The 24,069-nt window shown below is 34.1% G+C and overlaps 1 pseudogene; it reads right to left on the reverse strand.

Annotated features, from left to right (window-relative positions):
• LOC137216714 (programmed cell death protein 7 pseudogene) overlaps positions 1–23,785 on the reverse strand; it is a 36,841-nt pseudogene extending 13,056 nt beyond the window's left edge.
• Positions 23,786–24,069: the final 284 nt, after the last annotated feature.

The raw sequence follows: 24,069 nt of genomic DNA on the forward strand, positions 1-24,069 counted from the left end.
GGAAAGGAAACCCTCTTACACTGTCAGTGGGAATGTAAATTGATACAGCCACTATGGAGAACAGTATGGAGATTTCTTAAAAAACTAAAAATAGAACTACCATATGACCCAGCAATCCCACGACTGGGCATATACCCTGAGAAAATCATAATTCAAAAAGAGACATGTACCACTATGCTTATTGCAGCACTATTTACAATAGCCAGGAAATGGACGCTACGTAAATGTCCATTGATAGACAAATGGATAAAGATGTGGCACATATATACAATGGAATATTACTCAGCCATAAAAGGAATGAAACTGAGTTATTTGTAGTGAGGTGGATGGACCTAGAGTGTGTCATATAGAGTGAAGTAAGTCAGAAAGAGAGAAACAAATACTGTATGCTAACACATATATATGGAATCTAAAAAAAGAAAAATAAATAGTTCTGATGAACCTAGAAGCAGGACAGGAATAAAGACGCAGATGTAGAGAATGGACTTGAGGACATGGGGAGGGGGAAGGGTAAGATGGGACGAAGAGAGTAGCATGGACATATAGACACTACCAAATGTAAAATAGATAGCTAGTGGGAAACAGCCACATAGCACAGGGAGATCAGCTCGGTGCTTTGTGACCACCTAGAGGGGTAGGATTGGGAGGGTGGGAGGGAGATGCAAGAGGGAGGAGATATGGGGATATATGTATACGTATAGCTGATTCACTTTGTTATACAGCAGAAACTAACACAACATTGTAAAGCAATTATACTCCAATAAAGATGTAAAAAAAATAAAATTTTATAAATCATGTGCATTAACAATTTTTTTTTTTCTTAAACCATATCTTGCCGTATCACTCAGTCTGAGAATCCACTATAGTGTATGCAAGCTTTTGTATGTATTGATGCATTGTACAGTTTTCCTTCATGGGAGGGATTCAGTGCCTGTCATTATATTTTTTTAAAGTGTTAATGATTCTAAGATAGTTGAAAACTTCTTTTCCAGTATCTATCACACTACTGGAATTTTAAGTTAAATTCTAAAATTTATTAATTTTATTTTTTTAATGGCTCTGCAAGCAGAAGTTGACTCATTTGTATATGGTTAGGAGAATTGATACAGAGGCAGAAAGGGTCAATTCAAGTGTAAAGAAGCATTTGATTTTGGATATTAAAATATGAAATGAAAGAACGCAAATACTTTTATTGAGTTAAAATGATTAAGTTCCAAAAGAATATTGTCAGATATAATTGTCACCTGAGCTGATAAATAGATATAGCATATAGATTATTATGTGGGGATTTTCAAAATATTTATTAGTATTTCAAATGTTTAAAATTATATATATATATGAATAGAATATATATAAGAATCAAGTATAAATATAGTAAGGTTAGGAACTAGTTATATATATGTATATATGCATATTTACACACACATACCCAACATTTTGTATATTGATTTAAGATGTTTCTGGCAGCCAGTGAAAGAAAACACAACTTAAACTGACCTAAACAATAAAGAATTTTATTTGCCCATATAACTGGCAGTGAAATTGTAAGTTAGGTTTCAGGTTTGGCTTATGCCAATAACTTCTGCTTTATTTTATTGAAATAATCTTGACACTAGCCAACCCCCTTCTCCGTCTTTAGTCTGCTAGCAAGATAGCTGTAGCAGTTCTGGGCTCCACAACGGCATATAACAATTTGCAGAGGATAAGAAAGAACTCTGGTGTTCCGGCACTCGAAGAGACGTTTTTATCACCCCCCCCATTACCCATTTATCTCATTTGCCCACTTCTGTCCAGTTTCTAGGAGGTAGTATGTGCTAATTAACTTAAGCCAATCAGACTCTCACACCAACGAGATTTGTAGGGTCAGATTCCTCTGAGGCACATGGAATGAGAGTACTAAATGTTTGACCTACATCAAGATTCTGTTAGGATTCAAAAGAGAGGAAAGGATGTTGTGAGAGCTTCAACAATGCCCACTACAGTTGTATACTGCTGCATATTTTACCAGATCAATAATATTTAACATTTTGATGGACGAGTATCTATAACGTGATAAAATTATATTTTACTTGCTGTTTCTGTTCTGTCATAGCTGTGGTGGTTCTAAATACATCTCATTCTATTACTATTTCATACCTTTAAAGACTGAAAAACCTCACTGAATCAAAAAAAGGAAATATTTAATTAGAAATAAAATGTATTCTGAATATTTCATGATTGTATTCTGTGCAGGGAATTCTTGATAATTTCCTGTATTATGAGAGATAATGTCAAGCTCAATTATTTTCGATCAGGCTAAATCTTTCTACATTAAAAGTGCTGAGATAAAAGCTCTTCAATTTACGGGTATTTTACTTAGAGCATAGGCCTCAGTCCTTGAAACATTTTAAGTGAAGTTCATTTTTCATTATGCATTAAAGTTCTACAAAGTTTCTCACATGGGACCTCAAATTTGGTTTGTCTTTATGAGGCTGGCAGGTTTTTAAAAATGTGTCCGTTGTTCCTCTGTTTGTTCTCAACTACATTCCTCTCCTTTTTTCCATTTTATATCATTGGGGCTGACCCCAGGAGAAATATTTCTCCTAGATTCCTGGGTCAGCTGACTTCACCTGTAGTCTGCCAATGGGAGGCACTATCAGAAGGAGGGAGTATAATGGGTATTTCTCACTCTCTCTGCCTGCCAATGGGGCATTTTTGGCATCAGCTGCTTCTCCTCTGTGGCTTCAGTTCTTACAAGAATTGAATCCAACTTTCACCAGGAGGACCCCCTGGTTTCTGGGCTTCTCCCTTCGTTCCTTTAGCAAAGGCACTGCAGCAGCTTTTGAGATTGCTAATCTCTGAGTTGCCTCATTATCTCCTATTAGGTTTTTCACCTATCACCTATGTAATCACTTCCAATATTAAATTCCCTCTGTCTTAAATATTCTGAAATATTTCTGTTTCCAGAATGGAACGTAACGTGTGCATACTTAAACACAGTTTTATTTAATTTACCTGTACTTAACCCTCTGTTATATGTTTTCTGCTTCCATGCTCCCACACTTGAAATTGCTCTGGCAACATCATTAGTGGCAAAAAATATTGCTAAATCCAATGGACAAATTTTAGATTTGGATATTTCTGCTTTGTTTGACACTTCTGACTATTCACTTTCTTAAACTATTTGTTTCCTTTATTTCTACAGTGCTAATCTTTATTATTTCTACCTCTCTGATCATCTTGCTTAATTTCTTTCATGACCTTCTAATCCCTTTCTCATTTTTTTTTTAAAAAATGTTGTTTCCTTTCATCTCATTTTTATCCTCTACTTGGATGAACTTTCCTAATCTTAAAATATAAAGTACCATTTAAATGCTGATGATTCTCAAATCTATTTCTCCATCATTAACATATTAATGTACCTCAGAAGCATATTATTTGGTACTTGCTGATAATTTCCAAAAGTGAATTTATTACCTTCTAACTTTCTAGAAACATACACCAAACAAAGCAAGCACCCACAATAACTCTGCTCCTCTTCTATTGCTTATCTTGTAGATGTCACTATAATCCAACTGAACACTGAAGACAAAAATGTGGGCTCTATTATTGACCACCGTGTCTGCAATGAGTCTTGCCTCAGGTTATTCATGCCTATGTGTAGTCATCTTGCACGTATGCAACTAATAGGATATTGCCCAAATGACTGTGCTTGACTTCAAACACAAAAAGGTTTGCAGCTTATACCTTTTCCTTTTTCTTGGATAACTGGTTGTTAGGGAAAGTGAGCTGCCATTTCATGAGGATACTCAAGCAACCCTATGTAGATATTTATTGGCAAGGAAATTAGTCCTCCTGCCATGAGCCAGCAAGGCACAGGCTTCCTGCCAACAGCCATGTGAGTGAGCTATCTTGAAAGCAGATCCTTCAGCACTAGCTGACATCATGACTGCAACCACATGAGAAGACCCAAGCCAGAACCATGTAGGTAAAGCTGCTCCAGATTCCTGACTCACAGAAACTGAAATAATAAATGTTATTGTTTCTAGCTGCTAAGTTTGGGGGTAATTTGTTGTGTGGCACTGAATAACCAATACAACTATTCTGTCTCTCCTTACTAATCATCAAGTTCTGTCAATGTCATTGCACAAATATTAATGAAATCCACTTTTCATCTTCAAATACTATTGTCCTAGTCAGGTCTTCATCAACTCTGGATTGGATTTAGCCCTCAAAATTATCTCTTCTCCTAGCACGATACTTTTCAAATCCATTCCCCATTCCACTTTCTAAATGATTTACAGAGAATTCAAATTAACCATTCCACTTTTATGCAATAAAGATGTTAAAAAAACCAAAAAACTCCAGTGGTTCTTCTGCATTAATATGAAAGTAAAGTATTTGCCATGATGTAAAAAGTCTTAGGTAACCTGAAAGCTTTTATTTTTCTATCCAGTTTTATTTCTCACTACTTCTCAGAACTCACTTTGTACAATAGAAATAAATACTGGACTGTTTTTTGACCTTGACACACAGCAGCTACATACCTCTATGTCATTTCTCCTAAGTTTCCTCTTCTTATAAACCCTTCTATCATCTTCTTCCTGACCACTTCATTATCAACTTTTGAGACCTAACTCAAGAATCATTTCCTCCAGGTAAACTTCTATAACTCCTGGAGGTCCGATGAAATAAACTCCTTTTGTTAACCTATAGGACTATTTAAATCCCTCTATCATAGCACTTACCACGTCATAATAAAATTCTTTAAGCATCTGTTTCTCCTACTACTATGTGTGTGCAATGAACTGAATGCTTGTGTCTCCCTAAAATTCATATGTTGAAATCCTAACCCCATAGGTAATGGTATTAGGTCGTGGGACCTTTGGGAGGTAATTAGGTCATGAGAGTGGGTCTCTCATGAGTGGGATTAGTGTACTTGTAACAGAGACCCCAGTGAACTCTCTAGCTCTCTTTCCACCATGTGAGAATAAAAGAAGTCAGGAGTCTGAAACCTCACCAGAACCCAACCATACTGGTACCATGATCTCAGACTTCCAAGAGTGTAAGAAATAAATGTATGTTGTTTAAGACACCCAATTTATATTTTTGTTATAGCAGACCAAACTGATGAAGACAGTGTGGAAGAACAAATCTTCACATTGATTTTGAATAGAAATCTACTGATTGCATGCTTTATTTACTTGTAGTTTGCAAGTCTGCAAATGGAACAAAGAGACTCAGGGGATTGAGGTTTTCTGACTAGCAGAAGGAGTTATATGAGAGAGAGAGAGAGAGAGAGAGAGAGAGAGAGACTAGACAAATTTAGATAGAAATAGTGGTGGATCAAATTAGTACAAGGCCAGTGGGTTATTTTATGTGCTAAGTGATCAATTTACATTTCTAAAAGAAATATTTAACAATATAAGTAAACAATATTTCCTGCAACAAACATGATTTACAAGTTTACATGGATAAACTATTACATTTATAAATCTTGCTTCTTTTTACTACTTATTATGCATAAGAAGAGGTTCTTGTAACTCAGACAACAGATTATGCATAGTTTGATCTTAAATAGATTTTTCTTACATAGTCCTTTCTTTACAGTATTCTGAGTTAATCAGAATATGTTATCTAAAATTTACTTCCTTATTTTTAATGAGATATGTTGTACCAATTCCAGCATTTTAAGTCAAATAATAAATATAATTGTAATTCCCCTTTTCTTTAATTATAGGTGTAAAATAAAAACAGTTTATAATTGTTAATGTCCAAAATAGGAAACATCTGAATATCAGGGATTATGTCAATCATTTCTATACATTCAGTACGTAGATAATACCTAGCCTATATCAGATACTCCATAAATATTGTTTATATAAGAGTGAATTGGATCAAATGATGGATCAATGATATCACTAATATATTAACACATCATATATGGGATAATATGAGTAGATTATCATTTATTTAAGGCTTGAGTTTTGATCCAATTATCTGAGAAAATAATCATTAAAGACTAAAACATATTTTAATAAACTGTACACTGTAACTTAGATTTGCAACAAATTTTAATAATATTGATTAGGGTCACACACATGGTGGTTAGTGACATCAACTCTAGGAAGTGAGAGAATAAGTGTAACTGATCCCATGATACACTTTTCGGGGGTTGGGGAATGAAAGATATATGCAGGTGTAATGAGGTCATTAATTTAGGATGATGTCTAAAATATTAAGTAGGATTGTTGATCTGTTCATTTCCTATCAACCGTAATATCTTGCTATGATAATGAGAACATTATAGGTGTAGATGAAAGGGAAATAAAAGAAGCCTCCTACCGAGAGTGACAGTTGACAAGAATGGAGAAAGCAGAGATATCAACAACTATGTCAAAAAACATTACAATTGGGAGAATTCAGAGAGTAATTTAAACTCTGAAAAATTTAATAATGCCAGGGAATATTATTGATTTCTAGCACAATAAAATAAATCATTTTCATAATATTTTCTTCTGTCATTAATAAAAAGTAAAATTAGGTTTAGTATACCCAGTTATAAAGTAATTGAAAATCAAGAGAATGCACTGAAAATAGCTTATTTCTAGAAAATGTTGAAGACTTAATTATGCAATGAATTCATCAAATAATGTGTTATTTCTAAATTACATAATATAATGTCCTTCTAAAACAAATATAATAATTTAAAATAGATGCATAGTATAAAACATAAGACAAAGATAAAATGTATTTACCTGCTTTATCTTTTAAGGATATAAAATATGCACAACTCAAGTTTCACCTTTTATCCCCTTACCATTTCTGCCTCCAAAAGTAGCCTTTATATTGCAATTGGTATGTACCCATCCCATGCAGGCTTTTAAATTTTTCATAAGCATGAACATACATACAACTATAATAATTGTAGTAAATAAAATTCACATTTATTGAGCATAAATCTGTGAGAAGCACCATTCTATGTACTTTACAAGCATTCATTTATTTAAGCTATGTAAGTAACTCCTTATGAGATAAATTTTATTATTCCTATTTTATTTACTTATTGAAGTATAGTTAGCTTACAATATTATATTAGTTTCAGGTGTACAACATAGTGATTTGATATTTTAATACATTATAAAATGTTCACCACTATGAGTCTGGTTACCGTCTGTCACCACATAAAATATTACAATGTTATTGCCTATATTCCCTAGGCTGTACATTACATCCCCACGACTTATTTATTTTACAACTGGAAGTTTGTACTTCTTAATCCCCTTTACCTATTTCACCCACCATTATTCCTATTTTAAGCATGAGGAAAGTAAGATACAGAGAGGATAAATAGATTTACCCAAGATGACAGGATGTAGTCTCAGGATTTGAACCAGATTGTCTCTATCTAGAGTCTGAAATTTTAACCATTAATTGCACTTATTTTTTAAATTAAAAATTTTATTTTGAGATAATTATAGGTTCATCTGTAGCTATAAGAAACAATATAGAGAGATCCTGTGTCCCCTTTACCCAGTTTTCCCCAATGGTAACACTTGTAGAACATTACTACTCTATGAAACAGGATACTGAAATTAATAAAGTCAAGATACAGAATAATTTTATCACCACAAGGATCCCTCATGATGACTTTTACAGCTACTATCTGCCTGTCCCTGGCCAACTGAAACCACCAGTCTCATCTTCATTTCTATAATTCTGTCATTTCAAGAATGTAATATAAATGGAATAATATAGTTTGTAATATTTAGGGGGATTGCTTTTTGTTAATCAGCATAATTCCCTGGAGATCATCCAGTTGTTTTGCATATCAATATTTCATTCTTTTTCATGCTGAATAGTATTCCATGATATGGATTACCACAGTTTGTTTAACTATTCACCGTTTGAGGGACATCTGGGTTGTTTCTAGTTTTGGCTATTACAAATAAAACTGCTATGAGCAGTTAATTAGTGTACAAACTTTTGTGTAAACGTAAGTTTTCACTGCTCTGGGATATATATGGCTGGGTTGTACAGTAATTGCATGTTTAGTTTTATAAGAAACTGCCAAACTGTTTTCCAGAATGGCTGCACCATTTTTACATCCCCACCAGCAACCTATGAGTGATCTAATTTCTCCACATCCTCACCAGCATTTGATGTTGTCATTATTTTTTATTTTAGCCATTCTGATAGTTGTGTAGTGATATCTCATTGTGGTTTTAATTTGCATTCCCCTAATGGTTAATGAGGTTGAACATCTTTCCATGTAACTATTTGCCATCCATATATCCTCCTCAGTGAAACATCACTTCATATCTTTTGCCCATTTTATGATTGGATCTATTGGTTTTTCGCTGTTGAGTTTTGCAAGTCTTTATATAGTATATATAGTATGCTAGATATTAGTCCTTTATTGGATAGCTTGTCTTTTCGTCCTCTGAATAGGATATTTCACAGAGCAAAAGTTTTTAATTCTTATGAGACCCAATTTATCAGTCTTTCCTTTTATGGAACATGGTTTTGGTCTACAGTCTAAGAACTCTTATCTAGACCTAGATTCCAAAGATTTTTTCCTATTTTTTCAAAGTTTTATAGTTTTCCTTTAACATTTCAGTATCTGTTTTTAAGTTAATTTTTGTGTAATGTGTGAGGTTTAGGTCAAGATTCTTTGTTGTTCTTATTGTTTTGTCCAGGGATGTCCATTTGCTATAGCACTATTTGTTGAAAAGGTTATGCTTCCTCCATTAAATTCCTTTTGCATATTTGTAAAAAAAAAATCAGTTGAGCATATTATGTGAACTGCCTCTGGGTCCTCTATTCTGTTCCTCTGATAATACAACACTGTCTTGATTACTTTAATTATATAGTAGGAGTTAATATTGGGTAGAAAGATTTCTCTCATTTTATTCTTTTTCATTGTTTTAGCTATTCAAAAGCCTATGCCTTTCCATATAAATTTTACCATAACATTTTCTATATCTACAAAAATCCTTGTTGGGATTTTCATAGTAACCACACCAAACCTATAGATCAATTTGGGGAGAACTGACATTTTTACTATATTGAGTCCTCTAATCCATGAAGACAGTATGTATCCCCATTTATTGAAGTCTTCCTTGGTTTATTTCATTAGTAAGATATTGTAACTATTTTGTGAAGACAATGATCATTTCTCCCCACTGTCTCATCTGAACAACCTCAATATCCATTATGCTGGTCACTCTGCAATCACCATGCTAAGTAAAAACTAAAAGAGCACCTATAGCTGGCTGTTGCTAAAACTCAAAAAGATATCACACTTCATTAAGCTTCACACACACACACACAGACACACACAGACACACACAGACACACACACACACAGACACACGGTACACTAAGAAATCTCCAAACACCTATCCGGGGGATCACGGCCATTATGAAACACACAAACACTCTCCCATACACTCAGCAGGGAGGAGACCCTAACAAGGAGGGATCACAGGGGTAACAGTGAGACTGGCATTTTATCTGCCTAGGCATTCTGGCACTATTGACCAGGATGGATGCAGACTTCTCACAGGAATTTTCAGCATACATATTCTGTACATGATTTGTTAGATTTATACCTAAATATTTCATATTCTTTGTTAATGTAAATGGTATTGTTTTTTTAATTTCATTTTCCACATGCTGATAGCTAATATATAGATATGCAATTGATTTTTATGTGTTAATTTTGTATTCTAAAACATTGCTAATCTCACTTATTAGTTCTAGTTTTTTTGTTTTTTCTTTTGGATTCTTTAATATTTTCAATATAGACAAGGATGTCATCTGCAAATAGTGAAAACTTTATTTCTTCCTTTCTAACCAATCGGTATGCCTTTTATTTATTAATTATCATCATCATCATCATCATGCTTTATTTCAGTGGTCAGAATGCCGAGTTCTATGTTGATTAAGAGTGGTGAGAGTGGGCATCCTTGTCTTGTTCCTGATATTAGGGGGAAAAATAATGTCTTTCACCTTTAAAGATGATGTTAGCTGTAGGTTTTTTGTAGGTGCTCTTTATCAAATTGAAGAAGTTCCACTCTGTTCTCAGTCTGCTGAGAGTTTTCATCATGAATAGATGTTGGATTTTGTCATATGCCTTATGTGTCAATTGGTATCATGATATGATGTTTATTCTTTAGCCTGTTGAATTGTGGATTAAATTCACTTTCAAATGTTGGACCAAAGTAGTTGCATCAACATGCATGTCCATTAATGTTCTTAACCAATACTAGGCCTTTCACACTTTATAGTTTTTGGCCTTCAGAGGGGAGTGAAATTGTATCTAGTTGTATCAATTTGTGTTTTCCAAATTTCTGGTAAGAATATATTTTTATGTTAAATTCAAGTTTCCTATTCTGTGAAATTCCTGTCTGTGTCCTTATCTGTATTAGGTTTTTGTTAACGATTTATAGGAGTTATTTGCTTTGGTACCCCTAACATATATATGATATTTTTGCATATAATATCTGTTGTATATGATATTATACTTCATAAATTCTGCTATAAGTGGCAAATTTTTTCAACATTATATTTCTGAGATTCAGCCATACTGAAACATTTGGCTTAATTTTACCTTTCACATTTTATGAAAATAACACATTCCATACATCCATTATCTTGTTAATAAGTATATACAGTAAGATTGTTTCCATTTTTTTCCATTTTTATGAACATTTTTCTACATGGGTTTTTTGGAATATTTGTAAGAGTTCCTCTAGGAGAAAAATTATTGACTTATAGACTAAAGGCATTGTGATAGAGTACTAACATGTCTTCCCAAGATTCTTATCCCCGGTATACACACACTTTCTCCCAGCTTCTCAATAAAACACTAATCTAGGTACTGGTGTGAAGAGATTTTGCAGATGTCAAATAGTCCCAAATCATTTGACCAAGTGTTGTCTTGAAATCAGTCAATTGAGCATGGTATAACTGACTGTGGTCTCTGCAATTTCTACCCCAGGGGTAGTAATTCTAAATTTTTGCCTCCTCATCTTTATTGTATCAGCCATTCCAATTGGTGTATTAGCCTCTAATCTTTCTTTAATAGGAGGTGTTTTGGTTTTCTGATTAATTATGACTGATACACTTTTTCTTGCAGTATTTATCTTTGTTTTTAAAATGTTCATATAATGTCTTATTCTTGCTTGAGATAGGATGTGACTGTGTATTTCCATTGCTACAAAAAAAATAATTTCCATTTTCTTTAACTCTCTCTTGTACATCATATGCCATCTATTTTTAAATCGATAGGATACAAACAAAAAACAGCATATTTTTTACAGGTACAGAAATAAAATGATTGTGAGAAGAATTCACTACATATCACTCCTATTGTTACTAAAATGACATAGTACCTAATGTCAGGGAACATAACACTTTTCTTCACTGAATACCCTTATGTGTATCCTCAAGAATATTGGAAACTGAGAGAACTTGATCCACCTTGCTGGAGTGTATTACATTTAAAGTGTACCTGAGTATTTTTAAAGAAAAGACTGCAAAATTCTTCTATAAAGCAATTCATCTTCGAGTTCCTCCTCCTCCTTCTCTTTCTTCTCCTTCTTTATCTCTTCCCTTCACCTTCACCTTCCCTTTCTTTTTCTTACGTGTCCCATCTTAATTATGCAAATATGAAGAAAGGAGGCGCCTGTTGCCTTGGGAGATGTATATATCTGCAGTATAATTAGCCTAGCAAAGAAGGCTCCTCTTAATATCCCTTGGTTGCAGATTCTGTTTACTGGGAGGAGATGGATAAATGTGCCTGAGAGCCAACGAGTCACATGGGAGGAAAGGATTAAAACTCTTGCAAATCCCTTTGGAGGTCAAACATTATTAAAAACTCACTGATGTTTTGTGATGGTTCTAGGCAAGATCTGCTGACATGAAAGGCCACCAAGCACAAGCTATGTGCTATGTAGAAATGGGTAAAGCAGTTGAAGATCTAGACTCTTTATTAAGAGGACTATTCAACTCAAGAAACAGAAACTGGATTCCTGCTGATATAATCATTCGAGGATGCGAGCATTTGATTTGATTTCAAGTTCAAAAAGCAAATCACACTTAAACTTTAAATAAAGCAGTGCATGTAAAGTACCTCTGTAGTCTCTGACAGTAAGTGGCTACTCAGTAAATAACAGTTATTTATTCTATAACTCCTCCTCTACCCACACTGGGGGGAAGAAATAGAATATGTATCATTTGGTTGGAATTTGCAGATTTCTTTTGGGCTTCTGTTCACTGCAAAGCACAAACTCCCAATTGATCCTCCCTTCATCTCTAGAAAGTCCTCTTACCATTATTATTAACAGCTCTTCTATAAAACTGTCACAATTCAAGTAACTTCGTGTCTTAGACCTCTTTTCTGTCCTTACAACATATGAAGGGACTTCCTGTGGCTGATCAACATTTATTGATCCAAATATTTGCTGTCTTCCAATAGCATTGAATTAAAATTATTCTTAATTATATCAATCCCAAAATTTTAAGATTATCCCATTATAGATGTACTTTATTGAATTTAAATAATCTAATTATCAAAATATTTATATATTAGGATTTCTAAATTCTTTAACACTAATAAATATTAACACTGTGGGAAATATTTCATCTTCTGACGTTGTTTATTAACAAACTCAGTTTGTGTGTGCATCACAGTAGTACACTTAATCAAGCCAAACTATTTTTATCCAAATAGATGGAGAAAATTATTAGGTCAACTCTTTTGCTTAGTAAATCTACACTCATTTCAAAAAATTATTCATGGAGATCCCCACCTTCTATATGCTGCCAATATTATCAATGAAAAAAATAGTGCTATTTTTGAAATGGCAGTTATATAAACTTACCTTTCCACATTTTCTTAAAAGTTACCTACCTTTTAAAGATTCAAGGCATGTATTTTATTTCAAATAGCATGTTTTACTACTGTAACAATTTAATCTACTTGCCTACTCCTTCAAAACTTAAGTTCTTGATTTTTTTAAACTCATCACATTTTTTTACAATCCCTTCTCCCTCTTCATAGACAGCATTCTTGATTTTTAATAGAAATTGCATATATTTAAGGTGTACAACATGATGTTTGATATACAATACATAGTGAAATGATTACTACAGTCAAGTTAATTAACACATCCAGCATTCTTGTTTTTACTTAAAAGCATCACAATTTTCAAAATTGTATTCCTCCACTTGTCATAGAGTAAAAACCTCCTTTTGGCTTAAGTTATGGGTGTTTTCCTATCTCATATTTTGCTCTGGAAATAGAGGAACAACTAACTTTAAATCTAAAACGTATTTATAAATTTACATCAAGAATTTTAAAGTCTTTTTAATAGAATTATGGCATGTTTTATACTGTTTTGTTAACAACCACTTGCAAATAAGAGGCATTTGGCAATTGTTAAACTGAATTATATTCTCCTTATTATCATATGTAGATCTATATCTAAGATGAACCCCAACAAAACATAGCGGCATCTTGGTACACTCAATAGGAATAAATACAATGAAATGTTTGCTCAGGTTATTAGTAAACACATGCTGATTTGTTTCCAGAAAAACTTCAAATGTTGTATTTAAAAAATACTAGAGATATTTTATACTTTAGCTTAAAAAACAAAGACACTAGTGTATTGATAAATGGTAGTTTGTGCAATCACTTCTGATTTGGTATACTGGGGTAGAAATTTTCAGAAAAGTGAGAAATAACTTACTAAAAGTGAGTATGTACTATGTATTTTGTAAAAGTACAGGTAGTTATTATATTGCTGTAGCCCTTCATTATGAAGATAACTATATGTTATTGCAGCCCAGACCACATTCGCAAGTTTGTAAAGAGATACCTAACTAGCTGTGTTCACAAAACTGCTACAAACCAAACACTCACAGCATTTCATTTCATTCTCAGTGCCAAATCAAAGATGAAGTACCTGGATAGGGTATGCCTTTGTACAATTAAATGGGAACATTCAGGATGAAGGAGCAAAATTGCCCAAGTTCACACAGTTTGAATATGTCAGATCAAGAAATAGAACTCACATCTTGTGCGTCCAGAGACATTTCTAAGACTGTTTCTATATGACTGTTGCTTCTAGACTATCTGTATCCAGAACTATGTCCATAGATGATGTTCTCTTCCCCCTTCCTAGATGCCTCTATACACATCCCTTCTTCACCTGTACTGAGCTAATTGGCTTTCATTTGAGGTAGGAAATATGACTCTGACCCTTGACAGATTTAGAACAGATTTTTATTTCTATTCTTGTTTCACAGGGGTGAGATTTATGAATGCTATTTAAATACTTCTTAATTTAAATGTGCTAAAATAATATGAAGTTAGAAACTCTTTAAATGGGTGGTAATTCCAAGTATTCAAACACATTAGGAAATGTAGACGAGGTCATTTTGCAAAGTTAAAAGTGCAAGAACTCAAAGTATCTAATTTAAAAATTAATTTATCCTTGTATCTGTTATGGAATTAGTTTTCCTCTTCCTTTTTTTCCTGTACTATTTTTCTCTCCTCCTCTTACTTCACAGGCATATATTCAGATATCCAGCCCCTGTCAATGAGCCTCCTTAATTGAGCCAGGTGGTCTTGGAGGCAGAATTTCACCAGGAATACTAAAGGTAGTGCTTATGTGGATGCTCTTTAAAGCCCCAGAGGACATTTGGCAATGACTGAAGACGTTTTTGGTGTCATAACTAGAGTACAGGTGCTTCTGTCATCTAGGGGATAAAGACCAGGGATCCTGCTAAACATCCTTTATGCACAAGACACCCCCCAACACACACACACACACACACACACACACACACACACACACACCCCAAAGAATTATCTGACCCAAAATATCAATAGTGCTGAGACTGAGCAACTCTGACCTAGGTAGGCATGGATCTCATTTTCTACTACGGAAATCTTGTAAAAAGTTTTTTATGATTAACCTCTTAGCAAGCTCTATCTAACTCACTGGCAGAGGTTATATTTATGATTGATATGATCTAGTGCACTATCCAGTATAGGAGTCACTAGCCACATGTGATTATTTACATTTAAATTAAATTTGTCATTGAATAAAGTGAAAATTTCAGTTTCTTGGTCATACTAGCCAGATTTTGAGTGCTCGATAACCACATGTGGCTAGAGGTTTCTTTATTAGAACATTTCCATCATTGTAGAAAGTTCTATTGCACAATGCTAATCTAGAGACTCCACATATGAACCACAGTGAAAGTGAAATATCTGATAGACACCATGAATGAATATCATGCGTGTGAAGGAAATGGGGGTGGGAAATGTTATCTATTCTGAAGTTTATATTTTTACTTTTAATGATCAGTCATGTACCTACAACAATATCTAGAGAGGTTAAGGACTGAGCAAGATAACCAAAAATAAAGTAAAATAAAAATAAATTTTTCTTGAGAACGATTGAGGCCACGCTCTAGAATTTTAACTATACACATATAATATGCAAATATGTGTTCAACAGCCTATACGATGGGTTTTAAACATTGATTTCCATTTCTTTTTCAATCAATGAAATAGGATAATAGTTAAGCAACTGTTTTCCTCTTCTGTGTCAAAAGCTGCCTTAGGCCTACCTCACACTATTTGCACTGGGATATATGTCTCTGCTTCATAGCTCTGATTGTGTAAACCTTACTGGGTTTGCTAAGAACAGACTGTAATCATAAAGTCTGTGTAATTTCCCTCTGAAAAATTATTGCATTCCTCTCATATGTTTGGTTTAACCCAGATTGTGGTCCTTAGTATAGCTGCAATATCTGATCTTATTCCACATAAAATTAGAAGGAAACAGAATTCTCTATGCTTTAAAAGAAAAATTGCACCAGATCGGTTCAACAGCCAAAGGAAAACATATTCAAGACTATTGCAATAGGGGAGAGAGATATAACTCAGCTTCACTGAAACAAAAAGCAGGAAAATTTTAAAGGCTGAGGTGAGCTAATGGAAAAATACTGGAGGATGTTGGAGGGAAGTGTGTCAGTGTGATTAGGCTATCTGTGTTTGCTAACTGGTGCTTATTTAAGTTAGTTTTCAACTATCACAGAGTCTGGGAAACATTTCTGATAATTACATTTCAAAGGGATGGCTCCCACGTCTTTGAAAAAGACATTCCTAGGTTGTAGAAGACTTACATCTCAAAGAGACAGAGAAAAAATATTAGCATTGCCAGTTTTCTTAAATAAATGTTCTACAAAAAGGAAGTCAGGGGTCTGTAGTTAGGAAGAAGCCTGGCTAAAGTTTAGTCAAGCTGAGGGGAATGTTAAGGCTGTCTTGGTCAGTGCACAATGAACTGTGACATTTTAACCCTAAGTTGCTGGGAAGAATAATTACTGATTTGAGTTTAGGTCAGAAAATGGAATCTTCCATTGAGCAATATCACACCGCCCCTCATACAACACAATTTACACATTTTATCACCCTGAATGAGGCCTAAGACAGTGCTATTTAGTTTTGTTTTGTTTTCAGGTAAGCAGCTTCAAGAAAACCAGTACTGAGTAATGGAAGGAAGAAAGAGTCTGAAACAGTAAGGGCAATTGTACCTAATTATCAACTTGATGACAAATTGAAATTATAATGGAGTTAATCACAGTTAAGGCATACAAAACTGGAGTTGGGCAGCCATTAAGGATCTGGTTTCAGACACATCTTTGCACCACTGAGAACTTGAATTTTCTTTGAACTCTACCAGAACCAAGGACATCACCAGCCAGCTGCAACCTTATGGTCTCAAGGTTGCTTGTAACTAAGCAACCATTTCGGACCCCAACCAACCATTACTTAACAAGCACCCTTACTTCTTGCCAGCTCCAATTATAATTCTTGATAAACCACTTACGTAAATAACTGTAACCTTCAGGATTTTGCCTTTATCAGCCTCCTCCATGTTGTAGTCGGGCGGAACACAATTCAAGTGCTTCTTGAAGCTGTGTCTCCCAAGGTGCAGTACTAACAAACCCGAAATAAACACTAAAAAGAAAAAAAATCCAATCAGTTCTCTATTTCTGAAATTTTGTTTAACAAGCTGAACCGAATTAGGACACAAAATTCATTCATTTTCAGAGTTTCTAAGAGTAGCTTCTAAGTCCATAGCTATACTATAGTGAATCAGATTTGAGGACAAAGTCTCCATTTCAGAAGCTCACAGAGTAGGAGAGATAAGCTCCTGGCCAATTGGTCATCTCAAAGAGAATTTGCATGGGGCAGACGTGCAGAGTTTCCTGGTTTCTGAGCAATATTTTAATTTTAACCTCATAAGACTATTGTGCTGCTTTTACCCCAAACAGTGTGGGTTCTAACTTCTCCTTCATCTCCAGAATAAGGCAAGTCTCCCAGTCTCATTTGTCCATAACATTGCCTTTGAAAGCATTTATCACAATTGCAAATATTTAGTTATTTGCGTAATCACTTAGTTTTAAAATTACCTGCCCTAATAGCCTGTGAACTCCATGAGAGCATGTATACTCATAGCTTCCTTTTCCATTGCTGTGTCTCTAGCCTCTAGCTTAGCACATGGCCAAGAGTAGGTATTAAATGATTATTTTCAATGTAGTGATACTGTGTGATAAACTCTTTGCTTCTTAAGAAACTTACAGGTAAATTCCTTTTACTCTGCATCAGACTTCTTAAGGAAATTTTCTAAAATGTACTATTTGTTCCTTTAAAAATAATATTGCATATTCAAAACAATTCAGAGCACAATGAAGCATTTCATAAGTTATGAGCACAGATTTGTCTCCATATGTTATATGTCATAATATATATGTTATTAATTTTCAAGATAGAGAGAAACCCAATCTCCTCACATACTTCAAAATAAACATTTTATAGATAAAAGTGGCATAACTGAAGTGAACCATATCAGTTTTTAAAAATGTACAAAGAGTATGTGGCCAGTAGGGTTGGTGTGTATTTCCACTGATGGTCAGAAACAATTTTAGACTAAAAAAATAATGATGTAGTCATGAAAAACAAAGGACACAAATGAGACACAATAAGGGCAATGAGATTATGCTACTTAAATGTAACTCAAATATATTGTATGCCTAATATATCTTAGATACTTTATAAATTGCATTTAACAAAGTAAAATAAATTTTTTGTTGAGGAAATATTACCCTAAGAAGGTTAGCTAGAAAATAGCAACAGAAGCTAAAAGAATGGAAAAATGATAGTTTAAACCTTATCCCTAAAACCTAACTCCAGTATTTAAGTTTGAATTAGATAATTTTCCCAACTGAGATTCTTCATGTATTTAGTAAGCTTGACTGGACTGATTCTAATTCATTTTCATACACAATGAGGCCTGCTCTTTAGAAACTCTACACTATGTAATGTTTCACGTCACCTTTACATTTTTAAATAGTTCACTGCCAACCAACATTTGCTCATAAGGGTTCAATAAAAATGATGAGGATATAAAGAATGAATGATATTTTAACCTTGTTCTTTTCTCTTCCCATTGGGCATATTACATTATCACAGTGTTCAAATCTGCATCAAATCTTATAATCCTGGGTTATTTGTAAATGTTTTAGAGATAGTTGAATTTTTTGGAAAGAACATTTTAAATTAAATTTATGTATTTAATTTTCTGATAGACAATCAGAGCCTTTTGATCTAAAAATTATTCCTCAAATGTCTTGTAGAAAAAGTGACTCAAGAATAAACTCATGCAGAAAATATTTTCTCATGCAGAAAATATTGCCTGAGCTTTATTGAGATATAACTGACACATTGTGTAAGTTTAAGGTGTACAATGAGATGATTTGATACATTTATATATTGTGAAATGATTACAACAATAAGGTTAGTTAACATATCCTTCACCTCACATAGTTACCATTTTTTAACTATTTTAGATGGCCAGTTACTTTTCCAAGTTATATGTCAATATATGTAAAGAGAGAGGTTTTCTCTGAAAAGTCCTACTTTTTGTTTAATATTTCTGTTATATAACATATTGTATTATATGTTGGGGTTAATTTTTTCCAAAACAAAAATGAATGTTTAATACTTTGTTCTTAAAAAATAAAGTATATGATATGTTGATTTTAAATTTTGAAGAAAACTGTGATATTCTTATAAATTAACCAACTACTTTCCCTCCCCCTCTCCCTCTTTTCCAGATGCCTCCCTTATCCAGATGTCTAGGACTTCCAACCAACTTCCAAAGGCTTTGCGTTTTTCTCATCTTAAAAAATTTCCCTATTATTTGATTCCTATGATTGTATTTGCTTACTATATACCATTAAGTGTCGATCATGTTGTCTAGGGCTCAGCAAACTACCTCCCCTTGGACAAATCCAGCCCACCACCTGTTTTTGTTAATAAAATTTTATTGGAAGAAAGCCACGCCCGTTCATTTGCATGTTATCTTTGGCTGATTTTATACTACAAGGACAAAGTTGAATAGCTGTAACAAAGATCATATGGCCTGCAGAGCTTAAAGTATTTACTATCTGGCCCTTTGCAGCAAAAGTTTGCTGTCTCCTATCCATTGCCTGATATATAGCAGGTGCTGAATATATACTCATACATTAATTACATTAATAGATGATGGATGGCAAATGATAGGGAGATGCAGGCTTTATGTAAGAGGAGACCACTTCCTTCATTCCGGGTGTTGAGATCCAAATTGGCTTCTGGAGTATGAGTGGGTTTTATTATGGTTAGAGAGAAAGAAAAATGTAACTCTTCACAGAAACAATAAATATTGGGACCAGGTGGTGAAGTGAACTAAAAGATTTAGTTCTTGGCTGTTGTAAAAAACATATAATTTCATATCAGAAGAGTATACGAATATCTGATTGCCTCCAATTCTCAAAAATTGGATGCTCAGTAAGAACACTAAGTGTGGTAGAGTTCACTATTACCTAATTTAAGAAATTTTCACAGCCTATTGTGTTTCTTATCTTGAGGTACTTTCATTGCTACTTCTACCTTTGCTGTGGAACTGTTAACTAGTCAAAAGTGAAAATAAACAGTCAATGAATTTCTTTCTAAAGATTGCTATAAAATACTTACAGTATAAGTTAGGAGTTTGGAATTAACCTATTCACACTACTATATGTAAAACAGATAACCAACAAGAACCTACTGTATAGCACAGGGAACTATATTCAATATTTTGTAATAACCTATGAGGGAAAAGAATCTGAAAAAAATAGATATATATGTATATATAACTGAATCACTTTGCTGTACACCTGAAATTAATATAACATTGTAAATCAACTATACTTCAATAAAAATAAGTAAATAATTTTTTTTAAAAAAATGCTTAAAGTAGAAGAGCTTGTAATATTTAGGGTCTTTAGTTATCGGAGTTATATTACAGTCCTTTGAAATATGGATAAATAAGAGCTGGCTTGAAAAAAAAGTTTAATAGAAATTATGCAGCAGAAATCCAGAGAAGGAGAAAGAATATAGTTTCTTCAGTTAGTGAAACTTGATTTCTTAGATTTCTCAAGTAGTTACTGGACTATGGAATCTCCAGAGAAGTGACTGAACACAAGAAATTTTCATGGTTGATAGAAATACATTTTCTTTGGTCAAATACGAAGCAATCTTGAGGATGGGCAAACATACTATATAAAGAGACTGTCAAACGTTGTTGTTTAAATTGTATTGCTTTTGTGGATTTAAAGTGGGTTTATAATTGTATATTATAATATATTTAGTATAAAATAGAATGTATAATTGGATTCTTCAAAATATAGAAATGATATTTATGTCTCATTTCTACTTTCAGAATTCCTTATTTCATTTTTTCCATTTAAATTATCTCTGTCGTGCTGTTTTACATTCTTTTTATCTGCTGTTTTATTTATATTTATATTTGTTTATGAAGATAGAAAAATTCATAATAAAGGATGTGGTTGGCAATAAATAAGCTGTGAGACTGCATATTTTGTAACAGAGGAAGCTTGGGACATGAAACAGAAGCCCTGAGCGTTAAACTTTCACTCTCTGTGGACGCAGGGGGCTGCGGCATTACTCCTGAATAAAAGAAGACCTGGCTGTGGAGCTGAGAGGACTTGAAAAATCTGTTTACAAGCATGGTGCCCAATTTGCAAGTTAAAGTGGAATATAGCTGGAAATAAATTTAAGAAGCAAATCCACCTGCCATAAAGAGCACTGCTTTTCAACCAAGAGGCCAAAGAAAAGTAATAGTTGGGAAAGTCCTGATCTTAGAACCAGGCACTTTGAATAAAAATTATTAACACTGGAGAGGGAACTGCCATATAAAATGCTTGTATCAGACCATCTAGTTTGGTGGATGAGGAAATCCGGCATATCTAGTCATGAGGTATTTGCAGGACAAAAAGCAAAATATCAATCCATTGTTAGAATATCTTCCATCCTCCTCCAAATGGTAGAATTCAAGAATGAAAAAGAGACCTTACAAATGAAGAAGAGACTGAAATGTCAATAACAGCCTACAAAAGAACTGACTTTTCTTTTCTTTCCTTTTTCTCTTTCTTTTCCCCTTTCTTTCTTTCTCTCTCTCTCTCTTTCTGTTTTTTCATTTATCAATGTTTTATACAATCAACAAGCATTGAGTGGCAATTATAATTTATTGTGATAAACACTGAAGATAAAAACATAAAAAATAAAGCAATATAGTAAATGGATTAATAGAAATGTGCACATAGTATTATTGGGCACCTAGAGGAAGAATGTAACACCATTTAAGATGAGGAATTCAGGAAAGAAATAACCTCAATATTGAGTCATTGGTATGAGTATGAATATTGAATATTGAGTCATTGGTATGAGTATGAATTGGCTGCAGGAATAGGGACAGGAAAGAAGTGAGGTAGCGATTGAGCAGAAGATATTTTTGGCAATTAGTATGTTATAAGGAAAGTCTTTGAAAAGCAAAACTACACAGTGTATGAAGGAAACAAGTACCATTCTGGGTTACTGAAGCCAGAAATTTGAGGCAGGGAAATGGTCAGTGATAAGAAAAAGGGTCAGGTCATAGAGAGCCTTGTATAAGTCTTTTAGAAATGTTGGAATCCATACTATAAGTAACTAGGACCCATGGAAGCATTTTAAGCAGCTGAATTATTTGAAATATTGCTTTTTAAATAATGTTGGTGGCTTTTTACAGGGTTTCCACATTTTTAGTGGGGGTTACTGAATATTGATTAGTCACCCAAGCAGATTTAGGAAGTTGTAATAGTGAGATGTTAGATTTAAACTTGAAATATTGAAGTTGTTATGAGAATGAATAGAAGGGAGCTTACTAAAAATATTTAGAGGGTAAAACTGACAGACTATTATAACGAATTTGATGTCAGGGTTGAGAGAAAAAAGAGATTTAAAAATGATACCTAGCTGGAATGGTTGGGTGGATGGTGGTATAACTAAGTAAGATATAAAATAATCTAGAAGGAAATAAAAATCTGGTGGAGGAAAGAATAGTGCAGTATTCTTATATGCTATATTTAAGGTGTCTGCAGACAGCTGGATTTAGTGTATAACTCCAGCAGAGATCTGGACAGCATAATGGTAAGGATGAGACAATGACAATGACTGGGATCTCACATATAGAGCAGTGGGTGAAAGGTAGACCATTACAAACTTTCAAGGTTGACAGATATATCCAGATTTGGAAAAACAATGGGTGAAGAATGGGAACCAATATTAGAGGCATAGGTTCAAGGAAGTAGATCATTGAAATAAGGAAACAAAACATTTGCGGCAATGTGTAGGTCAATCCAGGCTAGCGCCATCATGTCATGCTCTGTCCACTCCTAACCAAAACTTGGCTGACTCAGATGGAAGGTCCACTTTTCATTTCATTTCTCTTTACTTTCTCACTTCCATCTTGAATTTAATTCTTTGCTATATTCCTTTTGGGTTCCAAAAAAGCTCCAGATTTGAGCATTTTCATGCTTCCTCTCCCATAGGCTCAACTTTCCCCGTCCCCACACCCTTGTATGTATGCTTTTCAAAATCATGCCAGTATCCTGGCAGTCTCATTGTAAGGTGATTTTGTTATTGCTTTTGTTGTTGCTTACTTGCCTTCACCATATTTGTGCCAAACAGTGTGATGGATGTTGAAGAGAGCAAAAATAAGAGGATGTTAATTCCAGTTCTTTGGGGGTTTGTAATCTAGGTATTAAGATATGCTTAAAAATCACTATCATTTGCTGTAGGAATTAGAGTGAGGTAAGCGAAAAAAAAATGTAATATAATATGATCCCAGTATTTTTAGTTTCCTTCCTTTTTCCCACTTTAGAAGTGTTAAAACTGAAACCCAGAAAGCTGATCTTGACTTTCCCAAGATCACGGTACTGGCTAATGTTTAAATGAATAGTTCTTTGGTGAACAAATGGATATTGTGGGGGCTGAAGATTCAGATTTAGGGGTTGACTGCAGGATTAACTATGGCCGCACAAAGTGCACGTTATCATAGAGAGCTATCTATTTAACTGCGTTTCTAGAAAAGGCATATTACTTAATGGAAAATTCAAAATACATGACATGTTCATTTCCATTCAGTATATCTTGCTACAATAATTCCATGTGCTTAGTAAAAAGAAAGAAAGCTCTCTAAAAACAGCAGGCCACAGTCTTTCCTTGTTGAAAAGCTTACTCTTCTTTGTCATACTGGCTGATGTTCAGCTGCACACAAAGAAGCAGGTTGTTCCTGCTGGGCTTCACAAGGAGGAGGTGACAGAAGCCCAGGTATGAGCTCATAGCCATGGTCCCCGACATGGTAGGGTACAGCAGTCCCTCCATTCTGCACAGAGCCACATGTTAATTGTATATCTGTTGAAATGCTGCTCCCTCCAATCCTGATCTACAGAACACTGTGATGAGAGCTCTAGGGAAGCCCTGTTCCAGAACCAAGGAATTTTTATGGCAGTGATATAGGAAGATGAAAACATCTCATCCACAACTTCCATTAAGTTGGCTACAGTAACCAGGCCAGGGGACCTAGGCTCCTGGTGGGAGAACTCACAGATCTTTGTGGCATGCCTATAAATGTCCAGATAGCC

Source organism: Pseudorca crassidens, chromosome X, assembly GCF_039906515.1.
Source record: "Pseudorca crassidens isolate mPseCra1 chromosome X, mPseCra1.hap1, whole genome shotgun sequence".
Classification (NCBI taxonomy): Eukaryota; Metazoa; Chordata; class Mammalia; order Artiodactyla; family Delphinidae; genus Pseudorca; species Pseudorca crassidens.